The following is a 22,820-nucleotide window of genomic DNA, read 5'->3' as shown; positions in this document are numbered from 1 at the left end:
ATGTCGTGTAAATCAAATGGTGCCAACCACTTGGAAAATCCATTTTAATTCCAGACGGTGATGCGACCAAACAGGACGTCCTGCTTTTTCACAAGGCCGCTGTGCCTACAAGCGCTTCGTCCTACGAAACAACCGTCAGCATATCTGGGGTGACAAGTCAAGAACGTCCCACCTCGCCTGGTGTGCTCCAGAAGCTGAGGTCCCCGGTTTACTGACTCCGGTCGAGTGGCGTAGCCAGCCTGCTGAAGGCCCTCAGGTGGGCACTTCCTGTCCGGCATAACTCTTAGTAATTGAACTCGATCCTAGAGGGGCCGGCTGGGAGGTGGCATCTGTGACCGCGTCACTATCATACTCACACACTGGTGACAAACAAACCGGCTCTCTAGATGAAATTTGTAATAACCTTTTTTAATCGCTTTATTACAGCCGCTTAGGTTAGCAGTAATAAAATAAATAGTGGGAATGGAGTGTGGGAGTCGTGGGTGGTAGTAGTACGAGTCCATACGTCTGTGGAAAATGTGGGCCCGCTTACTTTTCCAAGACAACTTTGTGATTCCCTTTTTAAGCTGTCGCCGGCCGCTGGTGACAAAATCACCGACTCTGAAGGGTGAACGGCGCACTTGTGAATGCGGCATCAGCCGAACACCTCCGTCAACCTCAGAGTGACACGTGTGCCCGCCCGCCTGGTGCCCGCATGCACGCTCTGAATTATTTATTTCATTTAAAGTCACCTTGGATCCCACCCATCGCAGATACGCACAAACATTACGACGTGTTTCTTCACACAGACACATGGAACTAAGTGACCAAGTAGTGTGACAGACAGTAGGACTTTGAGGGACCTTCAGAACTCGACTTGATGTTACAATTTTGGGTGGTGGTTAGGGAGTTAGTGGGCAGGACTGGCGTGCTTTGTTCTGCCCTGTTAAGTAAGTCCTGATGATGTTCTGTATTCTGGTTTTGGGTTAGCGTCACTGCAGAGGTCACAGTGCTAAATGCACCATGTCCAGATGGTGGTCTTGTTTAACACGTCCACATCAGCACTTAATAGTCATATGAAAAAGTTTGGGAACCTCTCTTAATTCTTGGCTGAGCGTTCAAAGTAGCAACTTCCTTTTAATATCTGACATGCCTTATGGACACAGTAGGATTTCAGCAGGGACATTAAGTTTATTGGTTTAACAGAAAATATGCATCATAACAAAATTAGACAGACACCCCAACAGAGATGTGATATCAATACTTAGCTGAGCCTCCTTTTGCTCCTTTGAGCCTCTCGACGCTGTCCTCCTGTAGCCTGTGATGAGGGTCTGGACTCTGATGTTGGTATTTCTGACCCCATTCTTCATACAAAATCTCTCCAGTTCAGTTCAATTTGATGGACAGCCTGCTTCAAATCATCCCATAGATTTTCAATGATATTCAAGTCATGGGACTGTGACGGCCATTCCAGAATATTGGACTTCTCCCTCTGCATGAATGCCTTTGTAGATTTCCAGCTGTGTTTTGGCTCATTGTCTTGTTGGAATATCCAACCCCTGTGTAAGTGACTTCAACTTTGTGACTGGTTCTTTAACATTATCCTGAAGAATGTGTTGATATCTGGTTGAATTCATCCGACCCTCGACTTTAACAAGGGCCCAAGTCCCTGAACTGGCCAAACAGCCCCACAGCATGATGGACCTCCACCACATTTGACAGAGGTAGCAGGTGTTTTCTTGGAATGTGGTGTTCTTCTTCCGCCATGCAAAGTGCTTTTTGTTCTGACCAAATGACTCCATTTCTGTCTCATCAGTCCTAAAGCACTTTGTTCCCAAATGAATCTGGCTCGTCTAAATGAGCATTTGATACAACAAGCGACTCTGTTTGTTACGTGAGTGCAGAAAGGGCTTCTTTCTCATCACCCTGCCATACAGATGTGCTGAATTGTAGAGCGATGTACAGATACACCATCTGCAGCGAGATGTTCTTGAGGGTCTTTGAGGTGATCTGTGGGTTGTCTGTCACCATTCTCACAATCCTGCCTCTTCGTTTGTCGCTCCTGTATTTTTCTTGGCCTGCCAGACCTGCTGTGTTGGTTTAACAGCAACTGTGCCTGTGGCCTTCCATTTCCTGATTCCATTCCTTACAGTTGAAACTGACAGTTTAAACCTCTGAGATGGCTTTTTGTAGCCTTCCCCTAAACCAGGAGACTCAACAATCTTTGTTTTCAGATCTTTGAGAGTTGCTTTGAGGATCCCATGCTGTCTGTCACTCTTCAGAGGAGAGTCAAAGGGAAGGAAGCACAACTTGCGATTGACCACCTTAAATACCTTTGACCACTCATGATTGGACACTCCTGTCTATGAAGTTCAAGGCTTGACGAGCTCATCCAACCAAGTAATCAGCATTGAGCAGTGACAGGCATTCAAATCAGCACAATGACAAGGGGACCCACATTTGTGCACAGCCAGTTTTTCACATTTGATTTAATCTCATACAATTAAATACGGCGTCACTAAAAATCTTTGTTCAGAAAACACCGCAGTGCTCAGATGTTCCTAGGAAATGAAAGACAGACCACTGGTATCTCTTTTGTTGAAAGGAGAGTCAATTATTGTGCAGGCTGACAGGGGGTCCCAAACGTTTTCATACGACTGTACACTTGTGACGGTGACCTGAGGAGTGACTCCGCCTCGACAGCTCACCCAATCACGGCGCGGAGGAGGGCTGCCGCTCTGAATTGATTTGTTATCAGCCCTGTTCACTCGTGTCTGGCAGACGGGTTCTCTCTGATCTCCCGTAACCCGAGCGCAAGCAAAAAGAAACCGTCCAGACGCTTAGAGATGCTTAGCAGGACGCGAGTAGTCGAAGAGGTGTAAAAGAAGACGTGTGACCTCCTCATTAATCAAACCGAGCCCCACTGACTGAGAAGTTGTACTTTTCTTTCTGACAGTGGGAGGTCGTTTCACCTTTGCTGCAATTTCAGAGGGTCCGTGATGTCTGCTAAATATAGCAGGACTGTGACTTTGACTCCCTAAGGGATGCTACCTGTGAAGGCACTCATTGGAACGCGCAATCTCAAAATAGACTGCTAAGGTCATCAAAGAAAAAGGGGGCTGCAATTCAGCAGATGCTATCAAGTTTTGAAAGAAAAGCAATTATACATTCACTAGTGAAACACGTGGACCCCCAGTCCTAAAATAAGATGCAAATAAAAACCAAGAGAAGGCCAAGAAGCTCTTGATACTGTATATGTTCTGGAAGTCGTTGCTTCTTTCTCTTGTTCTTTTTCACTCAGAACATCCTTTGTGCTTAATGGTCAGCAGATGTTGCCTCTTCTTCTTCTTCCTCCTCCTCCTCTTTCATCTCCTCCATTATGGTAGTTTTTTTTGCTATAAACACACGACCACAGGTCTCTTTGCAGTTCTTTATGTACTGTATGTTTAGTAAAGTTCAATATTCAATAAATTATAATACTTCCTTAAACAGAATGTTGCTTTTATAAGCACATCGTTTTCAGAAGGTAAATCGTGGCGGCCTTCAAGCTAAGGAGTGGTTTGTGTTACGCAACAAAAGGGCCAGTTAATAAACATCAGTCAGCTTTCTCCCAAATGTTTACACGCGTTAAGAACATACATTTGATTATGAATTCTGAACTCGTATTTGAAGATCTTCTAGGTGCTCGCCGTGCATTTCTCCATCTTTGTGGTTCTTGTATTCTGTATCCTGCACCTGATGCTTAGCAGACATCACTGCTCCTCTTATACTACTACTGCTACTGTTATTATTATTATTAGCAGTAGTAGTATTAATAGTAGTAGTAGTATTAATTCTTCATCAGATTTTGCACTTCTGTGATTCGCTTGATGTTCAGCAGATGTTGCAGCTCTCCTGTTTTTTCTACTATGACATTTGCTTTTGCCATCACCAACAATTTTCAAAATTTTGATTAGTCAATCCTGTCAGTCATTTTCCAACCCGCTATATCCTGACAGAGGGTCATGGGGGTCTGCTGGAGCCAATCCCAGCCAGCACAGGGCGCAAGGCAGGAACAAACCCCGGGCAGGGCACACACACACACACCAAGCACAATTTAGGATCGCCAGTGCACCTAACCTGCATGTCTTTGGCTTGTGGGAGGAAACCCATGCAGACACGGGGAGAACATGCAAGCTCCACGCAGGGAGGACCTGGGAAGCGAACCCAGATGGGTCTCCTTACTGCGAGGCAGCTGCGCCACCATTCCACCCATTATTTTGATTATTAAGTATAAATTATTATTATTATACTAGGGGGGCTTCACTCACCAAAACCCCACAACTGCACTATGCGTCAAAAACTACCCATCTCTGGCGCTCGCGTATGTGGATTTCACTTTCACCAAACAACAAATCTTTTAATTCTCGTGGATATGACTTTACCCTGATGGCAACACGAATGAGACGATCTACAAGTCTCCGACTTAAACGCTAAAGCGGAACGATATCTACATCCTTCTGTCATATCACCCATGTCCGTATATTCGATCTCTTTTTCCTTTTTGTCAATATCACATTGAATTTTGATTTCGCGTTTGGAATTCCATCGTGACAACGCAACGGGGTGTAACTGCCCGTGAGTGAATATCGTTTCTTGCTCTCTACATGAACCGCGTCTGACACAAACGAGAGATGCTTGAACTGTGGGCGTGGCTGTAAATGTTTTAGATGTGGGCGGGACTTTTCCAAATCTCTTTGCATAAAGTCTCGTCTCGCGGGGCTGGAAATTTTCTCTCGCGGGATTTCACTTTCACCAAACAACAAATCTTTTAATTCTCGTGGATACGCGTCTTCATTGGGAAGAGACACGACTTTTCCATGATGGCAACGCGAATCAGACGATGTACAAGTCACTGACTTAAAGTTTAAATCTGAGCAATGTATTCAATCTCTCTTCGCACTTCAGTCATTTCACTGTTTGTTTGCGGTAATGCGATGTTTACTATCATTTTTTTGAGACTTTTGCATTTTCCTACGTCCGTTATCTCTAACCTGCTCTGCGCGATTTTGAATTTTTTACGATGTTCTACTTTGTCACCTACTCTTTGGCTTTTATTTCCGGTCCCAGCTGTGGTTAAATCTCTTGGCACAAAGCCTCGTCTCGCGGGACGTGAAAGTGTCTCTCTGAGAAAGTCTCGCCTCGTCTCCTTCCAAGATTTCTTTTATAACAGAGAGATAATGCCTGGCAGTGAGGAGTAGCAGCGTTTGAAAAAGGGGTCTCTACAGCAGCAGACTACAAGATTTAGAGAGCAGCGTAACAGATATGCGTAGAGGTCTTATTCAGGCCTAGCAGGGGTAATGATGGTAGGTAGGTGGGCTTTTATATCAGCCCTTGGAGTATATACCGCTCTGCAGCTCTCAACAAAACCTGGCCTGCTGGGTTCAAGGGGCTTGACGCCACCATTTTTGGATGAGTGAAGGTCCTGGCCTGGTGTTAAGGGGTCTTTCAGTGTTGTCGTCTCATCCCCTCTTGCTGTGCTGTTAAGGCCTACGTAGGCTCTCAGTGGCCACCTCTGTATGAGGACCACCAGAACATTGCTGACCTGGTTGGATGATGAGACTAGCATTGGGAAGCGAATGTGTCCGAAGTTATCGAGGGGGCTCTGTTTCTTTATGTTGAAAGCACAAGTTTGGACAACAGCAGATGTGGAACTTGGCTTCTTATCGCTATTTGCACTCGGCAAGAAACGAAGATAAAGAGTGAAAATGCATTTTGAGAACAACAACAACATTTATTTCTATTGCACATTTTCATACAAAAAAGTAGCTCAAAGTGCTTTACATAATAAAGAAAAAAAGACGAAATAAGAAGTTAAAATAAGACAACATTATTTAATATAGAATAAAAGTAAGGTCCAATGGCCAGGGAGGACAGAATACACAAAAAAAAAAAACTCCAGACGGCTGGAAAAAAAATAAAATCTGCAGGGGGTCTGAGGCCACGGGACCACCCAGTCCCCTCTGGGCATTCTACGTAACATAAATGAAAGAGTCCTCTTTGTAGTTAGGGTTCTCACGGATGGACTTGATGATGATGGTCATACAGACTTCTGGCTTTTAATCCATCATTGTCGGAACATCACGGTGCTTTGAGTTGAAAAGGACACCGGAAAAAGAAACAGAAGAGAGAGTTGGGGTTAGTACGGATTTTAGAGCCACCATGAATAGTAGTTATAATGAGTTGGATATACAGAGTATCAGGATTTTAATTACAGTGAAGTTATAAGAAGGCCATGTTAAAGTAATGTGTTTTCAGCCGTGTTTTAAACTGCTCTACTGTATCAGCCTGGTGAATTCCTATTGGCAGGCTATTCCAGATTTTAGGTGCATAGCAGCAGAAGGCCGCCCGCCCGCCTCACCACTTCTTTTAAGTTTTGTTCTTGGAATTCTAAGGAGACACTCATTTGAAGATCTGAGGTTACGATTTGGAATATAAGGTGTCAGACATTCCGATATATAAGATGGGGCGAGATTATTTAAGGCTTTATAAACCATAAGCAGAATTTTAAAATCCTGAATGACTGAAACCACCGAAGGAGTCAAATGACATCACGTAACGGGGAATGAAACATTCTGAGTGCCACTGCCTCGCCTTAAAACGTTAAGAAGAGCAGTCATTGAAAACGGGTGGGGGGGGGGGGACGCCTGAGACCTCTGAGCTCCTCTGACATCTTACTTTTGGAAATTTAGACAGATGAAAGGATGGATGTGAAAGTTTCTATATGATAGATAGGTTTTAGTATAGTAGGCAGGATCAGATAGAATTTAATTTAGTGTAGTAGGCAGGATAGATAGATAATATGAAAGGCACTATATAATAGATAGATAAAAATAAATTGAGTGTTGTAGGCAGGATAAGATAAATGATATGAAAGGCGCTATATAATGGATAGATAGATAGCGTGGTTGGGAGGGATAGATGATAGAATTTAATTTAGTATAGTAGGCAGGATAAGATAGATGATATGAAAGGCACTATGTGATAGATAGATAGATAGATAGATAGTGTAGTTGGCAGGGATAGATAGGTAGAATTTAATTTAGTGTATAAGGCAGGGTAAGATAGATGGTATGAAAGTCACTATATAATAGATATAATTTAATTTAGTGTAGTAGGCAGGATAAGAGATAGATAGATGATATGAAATGCACTATATAATAGATAGCGTAGTTGGCAGGGATAGATAGAACTTAATTTAGTGTAGTAGGCAGGATAAGATAGATAGATAGATAGATAGATAATAAAGGCACTATATAACAGATGTCGAAGTGACTATAGCAGGGTTGGGCAGTGCTGGTCCTGGAGGGCCGCAGTGCCTGCATGTTTTAATTCCAACCCTAATTGCTTAATTAGAATCCAGTCCTTGCCAGTCTCCGACTCTTATTTAATTTTACGCCTTTTATTCTGCAATGTCAGGTTCTTATATCTGATATTTTTTTTCTTTCTAAGGATATCATCCTAATGATCTGAAGCGTTAAACAGATCATCCTCAGTCCGTTACATTTTTCTCTTCAGTGTTTTGTTAAACAAAATAGTCCGTAATGAAGCCACACAGGTGTAGCTGGAAACAAGTCAGGTGGAGAATTGCCGGCCCATTTGTCATTGACATCTTATTGCTAATAAGGAGCCATTAAAAACAGTGAATCCAGCTGTTTAAGAGTAAAATAACCAATTACCATATATAGGCTCGTTTAAGTTCTCCCGCGGATAAGTCGGGGCTTGATTTTATCATATAATTTCCATTATTTTATAATTAGCAATTGGTCCAAGAGATGATGATTTGCTAACACCAGGCTGAGAGAGTCACCACGGCGCACACTTTCATCATTTTATTTCCGTGTATTGTGCCTACGTGACCACACGGTAATACCCAAACTATTCCGAAGCAACGTTTTGCACAAACATTAGGAAATTTTTCTTTACTCAAAGAACGATAGACACTTGGAATAAGCGACTGAGTAGTGTGGTAGACAGGAGGACTTTAGGAACTTTCAAAACTCGACTTGGAAGAAATAAGTGGAGAGGAATGGTGCGCGTTTTGAGGCTGAATGGCCTGTTCTCATCCAGAGTGTTCTAAAGTTCTAATGTCTCAGATGTGGAACCTGGCATAGGCTTGGTTCACAGAGTCGATGGTAGTGTGGCATATGGGTCACCTGGGTGAGCGGAGTTAGGTGTGGCCAGGCGGTCTGTGCCAGTGGACCTGAAGGGGGATTACTGAGGAATATAAGAAGAGGAAGAGGCGAGTCATTGATGAGGAACCAAGGTTAGAAGTTCTCAAACAATATGAAAGCGGCCAAGCAGTGGGTGATACCCCACATGCCAGACCTCTGCTGGTCCCACTGTACAACCCTTCAATGTGTGTCATCTTCTTGTATCTTATGCTGTACCGTACACGTGACCTGTCCATTTAAAGTATTGAGATACACCAATACTGACTAACGAAACTCCAACGTAAGTCGCCGTATCCCACAAATTCATTTCCAGTTGCTGCCCAGACAAACGAATGTCTTTAATTTGTAGATCACTAAACGGTGCTTAAAATTCTGCATCTCGCAGCAGACAAGTGAATCCCTGTAGCTGCGCCTATTCTGTTATTCCTTCATTAATTTCAAAACGCATAAACAAAAGCTAAGAAGAACGCTGGGTGTATTGTCTGCTGCATTTTCCAGGCCCCGGGCTCGGTTCTGCATCTCGAGTAAGCAGCTCAGTGTGAAGTGCGGCTGATCGAGTCCTCAGATGATCTCATTGTCGGCTCGCTTCATTCCGGGGGGCTTCCTTATCCAGTGTGTCCTGCTGGAGTCGTGGGTCTCCTTCTCATTTGGGTTCAATCCGCCGCTCACCCGTTTCATGACGGTGCTTCTGCCTTTTACTAGCTGTAGGTACCTGGTGTGGCCTGTCGACAGAGGTTAAGAATATTATGAATAATTCCTCTTTTTATTCATAGAACTTAAAGTGAATAATTCATCACATGGCTTTATATTTAGTTATTATTGCAATATCTCATATTGCGACATGGTTATTACTCCAGCGCTCTCTGGTGAACAACCTTTGCGTTTTGTGGTCAGTTTTTTAGTGTAGACCAAGCAACATGCGCGAAATTGGAGCGAACCCAGAAGTCTAGGAGAGCGCGGAGGTTAGCACGAGATTTGCGTAGCGAAGAAGCTGCTACCCGTTTAAAATGAGGGAGTGCAGCCGCGGTACTTCGAGTGAGAGAGAGAGAGAGAGCGCACTTCAGACGCGTCTATCAGCCGTGTTGTGTGACCGCCGCTAGCAAGTCTTGGATGTGGACCCTGGCCTTGGCTCGGTTCACAGAGTCGGTGGCGGGTTAGTGTGGCATACGGGTCACCTCTGACCTCGGGTGAGCAGAGTGAGGTGTGGCAGGGCGGTCTGTATCAGTGGACAAATATAAGAGGAAGCAGCGTCCCTTAGGAGGGACAGAGGGAATCGGGCCAACACACAAGCCTTACAGGATCTGCACCCCGACACCCAAATATTAACACCACGCCAGAAGAAAATGTCCAAGTAGATTAAATGAGGGGTCCCCAAGTCCAGTCCTGGAGGGTCCTAGTGGCTGCAGGTTTTCATTCTAACCCTTTTCTTAATTAGTCACCTGTTTTTGCTGCTAATTTTTAACGTCTTTTTGAAATAATTTTAATTGATTTGCTTTCGAACACTCGGACCACTTAATTGTTTCTTTTCCCTTAATAAACAACCAAACAATAATGAGATAGAAAAATGAGCCAAAACAGGACCAGCAAACTGTGACCATTATAAAGTATCTGGAAATAAAGAAAGGCACCAAATGATCGATAGATAGATAGATGTGAAAGGCACTATATAATAGACAGACAGACAGATAGATAGATGTGAAAGGCACTATATAATAGACAGACAGACAGATAGATAGATGTGAAAGGCACTATATAATAGATAGATATAGATGTGAAAGGCACTATATGATAGATAGATAGATAGATGTGAAAGGCACTATATAATAGACAGACAGACAGATAGATAGATGTGAAAGGCACTATATGATAGATAGATAGATAGATAGATAGATGTGAAAGGCACTATATAATAGACAGACAGACAGATAGATAGATGTGAAAGGCACTATATAATAGACAGACAGATAGATAGATGTGAAAGGCACTATATGATAGACAGACAGACAGATAGATAGATGTGAAAGGCACTATATGATAGATAGATAGATAGATAGACACTATTTAATAATATAGAATAATATACAGGGGGTCCTCGGGGTACAACGTCTCAACATACAACGTTTTAAGTTTACAACACTCACTCCCATAAAAACTTTGAGACGTGAGAATGATTAAAGGTAAGGATTATTTTTTACACTCATTTTTTCTGTTACTACAGTATAGTTTACAGTACAGTATATTTACGTCCTTTTCTTTTTTTCTGCAGCTTGTTGTGTTTTTATGTTCTAGATTATGATTTTGCAAATGTGTTAGGATTGGCAAGTGACTTAGGCTAAGGTGTGTTTTGAAATTCGGGTTACATCACTGTTGTAGGAACGGAACTGTGTCGTAACCCGAGGACCTTCTGTATAAAGGCACTTCATGATAGGTAGATATTTTAGTGTAGTTGGCAGTGATAGACAAACCAGACAGACACGTTAGCGTAGTTAGCAGGATTAGAGAGAGAGATAGACACAATTTAATAATATAGAATAACTAAGGGGCTTCACCCCCTGCTCGCTTTGCTCGCCAACCCCTGTGTTTGGTTAATCGGATGTACAATTTTAATTTTTGTTTCTTTGGAATTGTTTCAATTTCATTATTTGCACTTTTACTTTAAAGCTTCATTAAAAACAATATATTTTGGAGACCCATTGTGACAACGCAACGTATAACTGCCCGTGAGTGAATATTGTTTCTGTTTCTCTAATAAATAATGCGACTTTTTCTAATGTTTGTCCCTGTGATTTATTGACCGTCATAGCAAAAGCTGTTCTCACTGTAAACATTTTAATACGAATGGCATATGACGATCTCCTTTGGTGTGTAATGTTGTTTGCGGAATATATACATTACTTTTCTTTTTGCCTGTTTAAATTTGCGTCGCTTCTCCGCGATCATAAATATACACCTGACAGAAGTGTGTATTCTTTGAAATTCAACTTGTCGTTGCTTTAACTGTTGCGGGAGCACAGATTCTCATAGCGTGTGGTCTATTATTGTGTAAATCCACGTTTTGTGCATAAGAATGATGCGAATGTGAAAAGACTCTACTCTTTGCCTTTGATTTCTGACCTCGATTTGTGCTGCTCTTTTTTTTTTTTCTGTTACACCTGGTTCTGATGCTTATTCAGCTTTTGTTTGCGGTAATGCGATCTTTTCTACCTTTTCTTTGATACTGTAGCGACTGACATGATAAAGTGTCACAAAAGTTTTACTTGAACAATCGCCGACTTTGTAACCCCTAGCCCCCTTTACCGCCCCGTGTCTCGGCCCCCCTTACCCCCGTATCAATCAATACCCCGCTATCAGTCATCCGTGCTGTACTCCGAACAGTCACTTAAAACCAAAAAGGCCGCAGCCTGGCTGGGACGCTGCAATACTTTGTAATTTTACTGCTTTCATAATCTCTTATCTGCCTTTCGTTCTCTCCAACGTCTTTGGGTGTCTATTCTCCGTATTGTCCTTTATATGTGTTGGGAGCACAGGGTCCGAGTGCACTACGTGCTTTTACACGACTGACTGTTATTTGATGGATGTGTTTTCCTATATATCTGTTGTAAGTAGGACGTGTCCTGCTCGAATCTTATGTTCCACGTCTCCGCGAGGCGGCCCTGGCACCGTCTCTTGGCACCAAGTCTCATGTTTACGGTCCCCGCGAGACGCCCCGTGGCAAGTCTCTTTTGTCTCGTGGGTCTTTTAAATGTCTTCCGAGAACCTCCGAGAAAATCACATATCGTTGCCTTGCTTTTGCATTTTAGGATTTCTTTTTATAATAGAGAGATATACGAGGTGTGGCAGAAAAGTAATGAGACTGATTTTTTATTTACCAAAGTTTTGATTTTTTTCAAACATCAATGTTATCCCCTTCAAAGTAGTTCCCTTGGGCAGCTCCACACCGATGGAGACGTTGTTCCCACTGTTGGTAGCAGCGCTGGAAGTCTTCAACCGGTATGGTCTTCAGCATGTCCGTTACACTCTTTTGGGTGTTTTCTAAAGTCCCGAAATGACGTCCTTTGAGGACATTTTTCAGTTTAGGAAAAAGTCACACGGACTGAGGTCAGGTGAATAAGGGGGCTGGGAACCACAGGAATGCGTTTTTTCGATTGTCCTTCTGCTCAATTGTGAGGTTTTTCAGAACCATTTTGGCACAGACCTTTCGCATGTGCAAATGTTCAGTCAAAATTTGATGAACGGTAAATCTGTTCAAATTTAATTGTTCACTCAACATTCTTGATGCTAAACGACGGTCTGATCTCACAAGAGTGTTCACACATTCAATGTTTTCATTGGTTTTCGAAGTTGAAGGCCTCCCTGAAAAACTTGAGCTCGGGATAAAGAATGTTCCCCATAGGCCTGTTTTAACTTTTCAAACGTCACACTTGCCGTTTAATGGCACAACGTTGCTCCAAATCCCGCTGTTCCATTTTGCGTGACGCACAACCAAAACACAACTTCGCTAATAGCAGTCACAAAAATCACGTAGTTAACGTGAAGGAGTTGAAACTCGCACTGAGCTATGGGAGGGTAACTGATACACGGGCTCTATCAAGGACAACAGCGCAGCGTTGCCAGATCGCTTGAGGTGGTGCCAGTCTCGTTACTTTTCTGCCACACCTCGTATAAAGGCACTATATGATAGGTATTTTAGTGTAGTTGGCAGGATTAGATAGACAGATAGAGAGCTAGCTACTATTTAATAATGTAGAATAATATATAAAGGCACTATATCCATCCATCCATTTTCCAACCCGCTATATCTTAACTACAGGGTCACGGGGGTTCTGCTTGAGCCAATCCCAGGCAGGACACAAACACCAGGGCATGTCACCAGCCCACTGCAGAAAGCCACTATATGATACATAGATATTTTAGCATAGTTGGCAGGATTAGACAGATAGATGGATGTGAAAGGCATTACAGTGGTACCTTGAGATACGAGTGCCCCAACGTTTTTTGAGATACGATCCGTCACTAGGTCGATTTTTTTTGCCTTGAGTTACGAGTCAAAATTCGAAATACGAGCCATCAAAGAGCTTGTCGCCGCCCATTCCGAGGAACTGATGACGGAGGAGTTGACGGAACTACAGACGCGGCAACACAAGGCGGTTGTGCAGGAGATCGCGGAGGAGGTTACCTCATAAAGTGAGATAAAGGAAGTGTTTGCAATGTGGGGAAAAGTTTCAAACTTTAAAGAAAAGAAACACCCTGAAAAAGCTGCTTAATGACACTTGTCTAACTCATTTCAGAAACTCGTATCTCAAGGTATGACTGTAGATATATCAGGGTGTGCCGCCTTCTACTGGTGACTGATTAAAGTAGATATGGCTCAATAGCACCCTCTAAAGGTGACTTGACAAAATATCAGACATGGAGTTACTCAATAGCCCTCTGTAAATGTCACTCATAGACAGATCAGAATAGATATGGCATCAGTGGCACCCTCTACTGGTGACTCATAGATACTGTATATCAGGGTATGCCGCCTTCTACTGGTGACTGATTAAAGTAGATATGGCTCAATGGCCTTGAGTTACAAGTCAAAATTCGAAATACGAGCCATCAAAGAGCTTGTCGCCATTCCGAGGAACTGACGACAGAGGAGTTGACGGAACTACAGACGCGGCAACACACGGAGGTTCTGCAGGAGATCGCGGAGGAGGTTACCTCATAAAGTGAGATAAAGGAAGTGTTTGCAATGTGGGAAAAAGTTTCGAACTTTAAAGAAAAGAAACACCCTGAAAAAGCTGCAACTGATCGCGCAGCGGCGCTATTTAATGACACTTGCCTAACGCATTTCAGAAACATTCTGAAAGAGAGGATGAAACAGACCTCATTGGACAGGTTTGTATCGAAAACCCCTGCAGATGAAAGTGAGGAATGTGCGGCGAAAAAGGGCAAAAGTCCGTGAATAACATTCAGTTCTCCACCACCTCCGTCAGCATCTTCAACTCGTCTGATCTCCAAGGTAAATGCTGTACATTCTACTGTACTTAATAAAAGCAGTGTATTGCAGTACATTCTATTGTATTGTGTTTTTATACATTAGTCGTTATTTATAAGTACATTTTTCTTATTTAAAAACATGTAACAAAAAAATTGCAGTGTTTTTGGGGGTCCGGAACGGATTAATGGCACTTCAATTCATTCAATGGGGAAAATTCATTGGAGATAAGAGCATTTTGACTTAAGAGCTCGGTCACGGAACAAATGAAACTCGCATCTCAAGGTATCACTGTATATGATGGCTCGTGATGCACACTTTTTGTGCTGATGTTGCTTGCAGAGTCGGTGTGGAACTCTCTTGTGAGTGATGTCACGGAGGATTGGCCACTTTTTATGCATGATGCGCGTTAGCACTTGGCGGCCCTGGTCCACCACTTCATGGCTGAGCTGTCGTTGCTCCTCGACGTTTCTACTTCACAGTACAGCGAAGTGCTGATTTACAGATGACCAAGCTGAGACAATTCACACTTTCAGCCACATGCCATTGGACAGCAGTTGGGTGACACTGTTCTAGAAATGGCCTATGCCAGCCACAGTAATACATCTTTTGGTGGTGGTGGTATTATTTCATGGGGTCTCGTGTTTTCTGATTCTCGGAGGGCTCATAAAGTTTTGCTCCACATGGCTAATTCTTATAAATTCCTCCTTACACCGTTGTGTCTTAATCTTTATCACCCTGCACCCCAGTTTTGCCTTTTTAAATTAACTGGCGACCCACTAGCAGCAACTGCAAACTGGCTTTCTTGGCAAAAGAAAGGTGATCGGTTAAACCAGCTAACTTAGAAAAACGAAAACATATTATACAGAGCTGCTTAGGTGACCCACATGCAAACCAATGATGGCATCCTGGGACCCACCAGAAGCAACCCTTGTCGTGACCCAGTGGTCGAGAGATACTGGCTTAGGCAACCCACCGCAAGCCACTCACAAACCGACGGCCACCTGGGACGCCCTGGCGGCTGCCTTGGACAGACCAAACATGAGGTCACCGAGACGTCGTACCGCTAACCCCGGGCAAACAACTAAACCCTGCGTTAAGGCACGAGTAGAAAACTGCTAGTATAAAGCAGTTCAATATCTAAAATCTATCGGGCAACATGACCAACGCTCGTCCTTTTATTGACCCCCACCACCAGTCCCAGCTTAGCATTAACAATAAGCCATGTCACCAAATAAAGAAGAAGCAAAAGAACAAATATATTATTTTACATATATAAAGAAAAGCAAACTAATACATAGCCCCTCTCTGGTTTAAACATGCGGTGTTCATAAATAAGAAAAACCAGACTATCCAAATGGGTTTACTGTCCTTATTGTTCAGGGCAAAGAGAAACCCTACTGGAATACGCCGGCTGTCGAGCCGATAACAACAAAGTTTAATCCTACCGGTCCAAGATATTCGTCAGCGAAATCAAAGAAAAAGAGTCCGTCGTCAGAGACGCGTCTCCCTTGTGTCGCTGAATCTTCAAAAAAAAAAAAAAGAACTTGTTCCAGCAGATACTTTTCTTGCCGCTACCTTGTCACTTCTCTTTGCTCCACCACAAGATGTCTCCCTTTCTCCCCTTCTTCTCCGGGTTGTAAGTTTTCAACACCAACCACCCTGACCGAGTTATGACCTCCCCCTTAAAGGTGTATTTACAGCAATGCACCCAAAGACGCAGCAACCGCCCACAGAATAATAGCACATGTGGCATCCGCTACAGCGTGAAGATTGGTTTGTGCTACTGGGTACCAGCAATTAGTGCATACGTACCAGTGACGCACACCAGACCCACAGAGCCTCAGTTGCAATGACCTGTGCACTTTGTGACCGACATACAGCCAAATTGTCGGCCGTACATCAGCACACGACTATAAGAGCACGGCCAGTTTCCCGGGACGGATCAAGCAGAGTAGAAATTTCACATTCTAACTTGTGCCCAAGGTGACAACAAACATCCTGTGACGGAGCCACGTTTAAAGTCACTGAGCTCTTCAGTGCCACACCATGGTTGTCAATGGAGGCGGTGAAGCGCCTGACTGTAAAATAACAAAACACGTTTCAAGTGTAGGGGGCTGGAAACACTGTCCTTTTTTAAGAGGCGGAATTAAAATCAATAATTAAATAAAAACAAAGCTCGATGCCGATTTCCACTAACCCGCGTTCACACTCATTTCTTCCCATTTTAAAAGCAAACGTCCAAGAGATGCAGTTTGAAGTGAGCAGCCCAGCTGGCCTCATAAAAATGAGCAGAACCTTTTAGCCCTGCAGAATCCTCATGGTGGTCCTTGGAAGGTGCCCACATGCAAGACGCCTCAGGCCAGAACTGAACCAGGAACTTCAAGTGGAGGATGGCAGCCGTGCCCACCTGCACAGAGCCACAAAGAAAGAAAAAGGAAAAAAGTGATCCTGGCACAAGTGACTGAAAAAATGTTACTTGTTCATGCTTGCTGAAAATGTCTGGGGTTTTGCAAAGCTATATGAAGAAATGGCCTTTATGAATATGCTAATGTCTTATGTAGTGTCAGATTAAAAATTGAACAGCCCACGCTGGGGAACAGAGTTGGAGATACTGAAGAGTCAGAACGAGAAAGCACACTCACATCAAAAGTGGCAAAAAGGAAGACGGAATTCAACCGGCAAGGATAAAAAATGAAGGCGGCCAGTCGTCTCGATTTGTCGTACATGTTATTGAGTGCGTTGAAGAGAGCCTCCTTGAAGAAATATATCCACATACACAAAAATGTTCATATTTATATATATATAAAATCCACCGTCTATCTGTATGTATGTTTGTCCGCTTTCACGAGAGAGCTATTTAACGGATTAATAAAATAACAGTGGGAGGTCGAGCTTTTAGTTACAGTTAAACTGTGGAATGGTCTTCCTGCTTCTATAAGAGATGCCCCTTCGGTCTCAGCCTTTAAATCCCCGCTGAAGACTCACCACTTCAGTTTAGCACACCCTGACTAGAGCTGCTGATTAGTTGTACAGACTGCATCTCTGTTGTCAGTCATTAGCACTAAAACATAAGTAATATGACAGTTAGAATTTGTTACTAACCCTCACCTATTCTGTTTCTCTTCTCGGTACTCAAATGTGGCACTTGGTGCCCACTGCCCACCGATGCCCCTTCGGTCTCAGCCTTTAAATCCCGGCTGCAGACTCACTACTTCAGTTTAGCACACCCTGACTAGAGCTGCTGATGAACTGTACAGACTGCATCTCTGTTGTCAGTCATTAGCACTAAAATATCAGTAATACGATTGTTAGAATTTGTTACTAACCCTCACCTATTCTGTTTCTCTTCTCTGTACTCAAATGTGACACTTGGTGCCCACGGCCCACCTGCCAAGTTGTTTGCCTGCCTAAAGTAAAGTCATCCCTGATGGAGGATCGTAGGAATCATGGGAAAGAGGGGTCCTTTCATCGGATTGGCTGGCCCAGCACTGTTTCAGCCGTGGAATGGCCAAATGGGGGAGGCGGCTTGATGGATGAGGTCTCCAGGACTCTAAAAAATATCCAAATCTTATTATGTGATATCATCGACTGTTAAATTCTGCTCCGTACTTCTAAAATTTTCATTTTTATGCTGTATTAAGGATTTGTTCTGCTCATTGTATTGTATTGACCGTCTTCTTTTGACACCCACTGCACACCCAACCTACCTGGAAAGGAGTCTCCCTTTGAACTGCCTTTCCTAAGGTTTCTTCCATTTTTCCCTACAAGGGTTTTTTGGGAGTTTTTCCTTGTCTTCTCAGAGAGTCAAGGCTGGGGGGCTGTCACGAGGCAGGGTCTGTTAAAGCCCATTATGGCACTTTCTGTGTGATTTTGGGCTACACAAAAATAAATTGTATTGTATTGTAACAGATTCAGATTGGGTTTTTTTTTTGTAGAATTTGCTTGAACATTCCGGTTGATTTTGTGACTTCTCTCATCACGGTAAGTATCAGTTCGCTTGCGGTGCTGATTTATTTGAGCAAATCCAAGAGAGAGACGCTGTGGGCCGGGGCTCTCCCCACTCATGCGCCAGCCTCTGGGTGTTTGTGACGACCTCTGCTAACCTCCGTTTTTTTTGTATAATTTGCTTGAACATTCCGGTTGATTTTGCGACTTCTGTCATAAGAATCAGAGTTCGGCTGTGGTACAGATTTATTTGCATGAATCCGAGAGAGAGGCTGCAGGCCGAGAGGAGGGGGAGGCAGCTCACTACTGATAACGGCAAATATAGGAGGCAGTCAGGTGTGAACCGGGGACTCTTGATTACAAGTCAGCAAATCTTACGCTGCGCCATGGAAGGTGTTGTTCGTTCTTGAATCTTTTGTGAAAGTGTTTATTTGATCTTTGGAGTTTAGGCTTCTCACATTATATAGCTTATGCCTACATTTTGTTATTTATGACTAAAATATGAGAGACGTTTCTGTTTTAACAATGCTTACACAGATAATTGTAGAAATGGAACACACGTGAAATGTGTGTGTTCCAAATAACAATCTATTATTTCCACTCTAAATCTCCAGCACTTCACTCCCAGATAATCAATCAAGGCTGGAGCTGGGAGAGCTTTGTGAACGTTCTGCAGCTGTGGGAGGATGTAATAGCAGGCTGCTTGCTGCTTGTCTTTATCAGCACATTTACAGGACAAAAGACGCTGTTGGACAGGTGCGAACAGATTTCAGGTGAGCCGGATTTATGAGTTTTCTCGTAGGCTCTGGTAATTCTAGTGTGAAATGTTTGAAGCGGCGTACGAGGTGTAGATCACGTGGCACAGCAGCTGCAGCAACAACCTAGGAGCTGATGAAGCAAAGAGGAGGTAAAACAAAAAACTGTACTTGTTTCCCATTGTATCACCATTTAAGAGGGGGTTTGAGAGGAGCGACCGCATCTCCTTGGGGTGTATTCAGCCAACCCCCCTTTCACAACGCAAGCGGTAGAGACACGAAGTGGCTGGTGTGTAGCCCAGGCCAGGGGAACCCCCTAGTATGTATATATAATATGTATATATCTGTACTCTGTATATATAAATATAACTGTACATGCACACATATATGCACATGTACATTGGAGCATTTTTCAGTGACTGTTGATTCGCCTTTTTCATCGACTATCTATCTATCTATCATATAGTGCCTTACATGTCTATCTATCTATCTGTCTGTCTATCTATCCATCCATCCATCCAGCCAGTCCCCAGGTTACGGATCTCCGAGCTACGACATACGAATGGGGCTGCAGCTGCGACACATGCGCCTCAGTAACTGCTGCTCCGTCATCTTCAGACTGGGGACGCTGGACCGAGGCTGGGGGGGGCGATTTCGCTGCCTGTGCAGTGTAGTGTCCGCTGGGCGGCTCCCGGCGGCAAGCGGTTTTACTGCCTGCCCAGCACAAACAGCTTCCCGTTTATTCTCGGTGGGCAGCTGGTAATGCTGCAAGCAGTGACCCGGTTGTGGCTGAATGGAGGCCATTGAGGGTGAATGAGGGGTTGGTTTAGTATTGTAGCGTTCCTCGGATGGCTGCCTGTTGGATGGGGGCGGTGGTAGGCGATTCACTAACCGCTTTTGGCTGCACCGTGTTCTTTCTCGGTGGGTGGACGCTGCAGGCAGCATACTATAGTGGAGGTGACGGTGAGGTGGGCTGGTGATGAATCGCCCCCATTCATTCTCAATAGCAAGCCTGCTTGTACTGTTATGCACATAGCAGGAAGTTGTGTTTAGTCAGTACAGGGTGGTCCAGATCTAATTATGCAGATCCAGATCGTCTGGATGACTTTGATTTATGCAGGGACGATTCCAGTTAAGACGATTCTTCAGATTGTCAGTTCGTATGTAACCCGGGGACTGCCTGTAGTGCTTTTCATATCTGTCTATCTATCTATCTATCTGTCTATCTATCTATCTGTCTATCTGTCCCTGCCAACTATGCTATCTCTATCTATCTATCTATCTATCTATCTAATCCTGCCAACTATGCTATCTATCTATCTATCTATCTAATCCTGCCAACTATGCTATCTATCTATCTATCTATCTATCTATCTATCTATCTATCTAATCCTTCCAACTCTGCTATCTATCTATCTATCTATCTATCTATCTATCTATCTATCTATCTATTTATCTAATCCTGCCAACTCTGCTATCTATCTATCTATCTATCTATCTATCTATCTATCTATCTATCTATTTATCTAATCCTGCCAACTATGCTATCTATCTATCTATTTATCTAATCCTGCCAACTATGCTATCTATCTATCTATCTATCTATCTATCTATCTATCTATCTATATCTATCTATCTAATCCTGCCAACTATGCTATCTATCTATCTATTTATCTATCTATCTATCTATCTATCTATCTATTTATCTAATCCTGCCAACTATGCTATCTATCTATCTATCTATCTATCTAATCCTGCCAACTATGCTATCTATCTATCTATCTATCTATCTATCTATCTATCTAATCCTACCAACTATGCTATCTATCTATCTATCTATCTATCTATCTATCTATCTATCTATCTATCTATCTATCTATCTATTTATCTAATCCTACCAACTATGCTATCTATCTATCTATCTATCTGTTACATAGACATTGATTCCCAATAGGTTTCATTTGGCTTTTTTTTTTTTTTTTTGGACACTGATCAACAGAAAAATCCTCCTTAATGTCAAAAGTGAAAACAGATCTCTGCAAAAGAGCAGCTCATCATTTTTGCTCCCACCGATTTCTTCATTAGAAGGCAGCCGTTGCTTTTAATGGCCGCCGTTATTTCGTTCTTTGGCTTGTTAGTGCTCTCATTCTGCCACAACAGACAGTTCCCAATTGGTTGGTTTTCTTTTTTCCTGCAAACACCATCAGAAAGTCTTACCGTTCAGAATGGATCGATAATTCTCAGATCTTCACTTTCTTCATTTCAGATCTTTTACTGAAGCAGATATTATAAGAGTTGTGAGGAGAATGTGGAGGTGTTGATGGAGAAGAAGAATCATTTGATTGGTGTTTACCGATCAGTTTGTTAATTATCAGTAATGAATGAAGGCTCCTGCTTTATTTTCCTTACCTTGCTCTGTAGTTGGGGTCTCTCCGGCCATTAGTCTTTTACCAAAGTACCTGAAGTCCACTCATTTTAAGCAGCAGAATAATACAATATAGTAATAAACACAAGTATTATAGAAATATGATAAGTGTGTATACAGGTGTGACAGGTGAGTCTCAGTACTTTAGCCAAAGCAGCTTTTATTCCGCTTGAAACAGGAACAGCCCGGTGTGTTTCATGTAGCGGGACCGGCCACTCCATGACACACAGACACAGCAGGCAGGTAACCCTGTTCTCTGCATCACCCGTCGATGGCAGGTGCTCATAGTGCAAGTGCGTTCTACTCGGATTTGCTTTTGTGGCGCTCCGCTGCAGCCTGCAGTTGCCCTGGCAACAGACGCAGAATCGCGGTTTGGGATGCAATTTGGCGTGTCGTCCTATTTGGGGGTCCTAAAAGAGTTCTGAAAAGTTAACATGGTAGGCGTGACACAAGACAGACGTGACAGACGCAGATTAACAGTGCGATGTTGTGTGGAGTCGCGTGTTGTTGGTCCGGCTTCTCTCATCGGTGGTCACCCTTCGGTGTGATGTCTGCAGGTAGACTGGAGCACAAAACACTCCGCATGTGTACGTAGTAAGTGACCAAAACGCTGCTTAAATGTCTCATACTTGAAGTGGAACCACATTACCGGTGGTAGTCTGTTTATGGTGATACAACATTTGAGTGCAGAGTAGGGGGTCGAGTTTGAGGTGGGGTGGGTTTTCCATGAAACTCTCTTTCCATCTACGTAATATGAGGCGTCTTCGCCCGTTTCGTACAGCTGATAGCACTGCTGTTCTTGTACCTGCTCTGGTTACAATTGTTGTTCTGTCCTTTCTGGTCTTCCTCACAAACTCCAGCTGGTTCAGATTGCTGCTCCTCATACCGTTACCAGAACCCTTTACAGAGGGGGTCCTCCAGCAGCTTTACTGGCTCCCTGTTAAATACCACATTGATTTTGAGATTTTGGTTTTCACCTTCAAGAGCCTCCACAATCTGGCACTTCCGTAACTCTCTGATCATTTTCAGGTCTCCAGTCCTGCCCGTTTTCTTAGATCTTCCTCCTGCTCCTCCATGAATCTTATTATATATACCTCCTGCTTGCCCAACTACTGTAGGGTTCAGAGCTTTCATCCAAGTCGCCCCACGTCTCTGGGATTCTCTCCCATAAGACTTCCGTAACATTGACTTCCTTTCTACATCCCACCTTTAGACACACCTCTTTAAGTTTGCTTATTTCGGTTGATATAAATTTTAGTTGATGTATTCCATTTTAATTCACTGGTGTTAATGTAATTCTAATTTTGTATTTATTCTATATTGTGACGACGACGACTCTTTCTGCCGCTGCTGTTAGGGCTCAGCACAGCAGATCATCTTCTTGCATATCTTCCTGTCCTCGTCATCACCTGAATGTTGTCTCTCACCACCTTCTCTTAGGCCTCCCTGTACATCTTTTATCTGGCAGCTCTATCCTTAGTACCCTTCTCCCAATATACCCCTCATCTGTCCCGTGT

Source organism: Polypterus senegalus, chromosome 12, assembly GCF_016835505.1.
Source record: "Polypterus senegalus isolate Bchr_013 chromosome 12, ASM1683550v1, whole genome shotgun sequence".
Taxonomy (NCBI): domain Eukaryota; kingdom Metazoa; phylum Chordata; class Cladistia; order Polypteriformes; family Polypteridae; genus Polypterus; species Polypterus senegalus.
Note: the sequence above shows the minus strand (reverse complement) of the source record.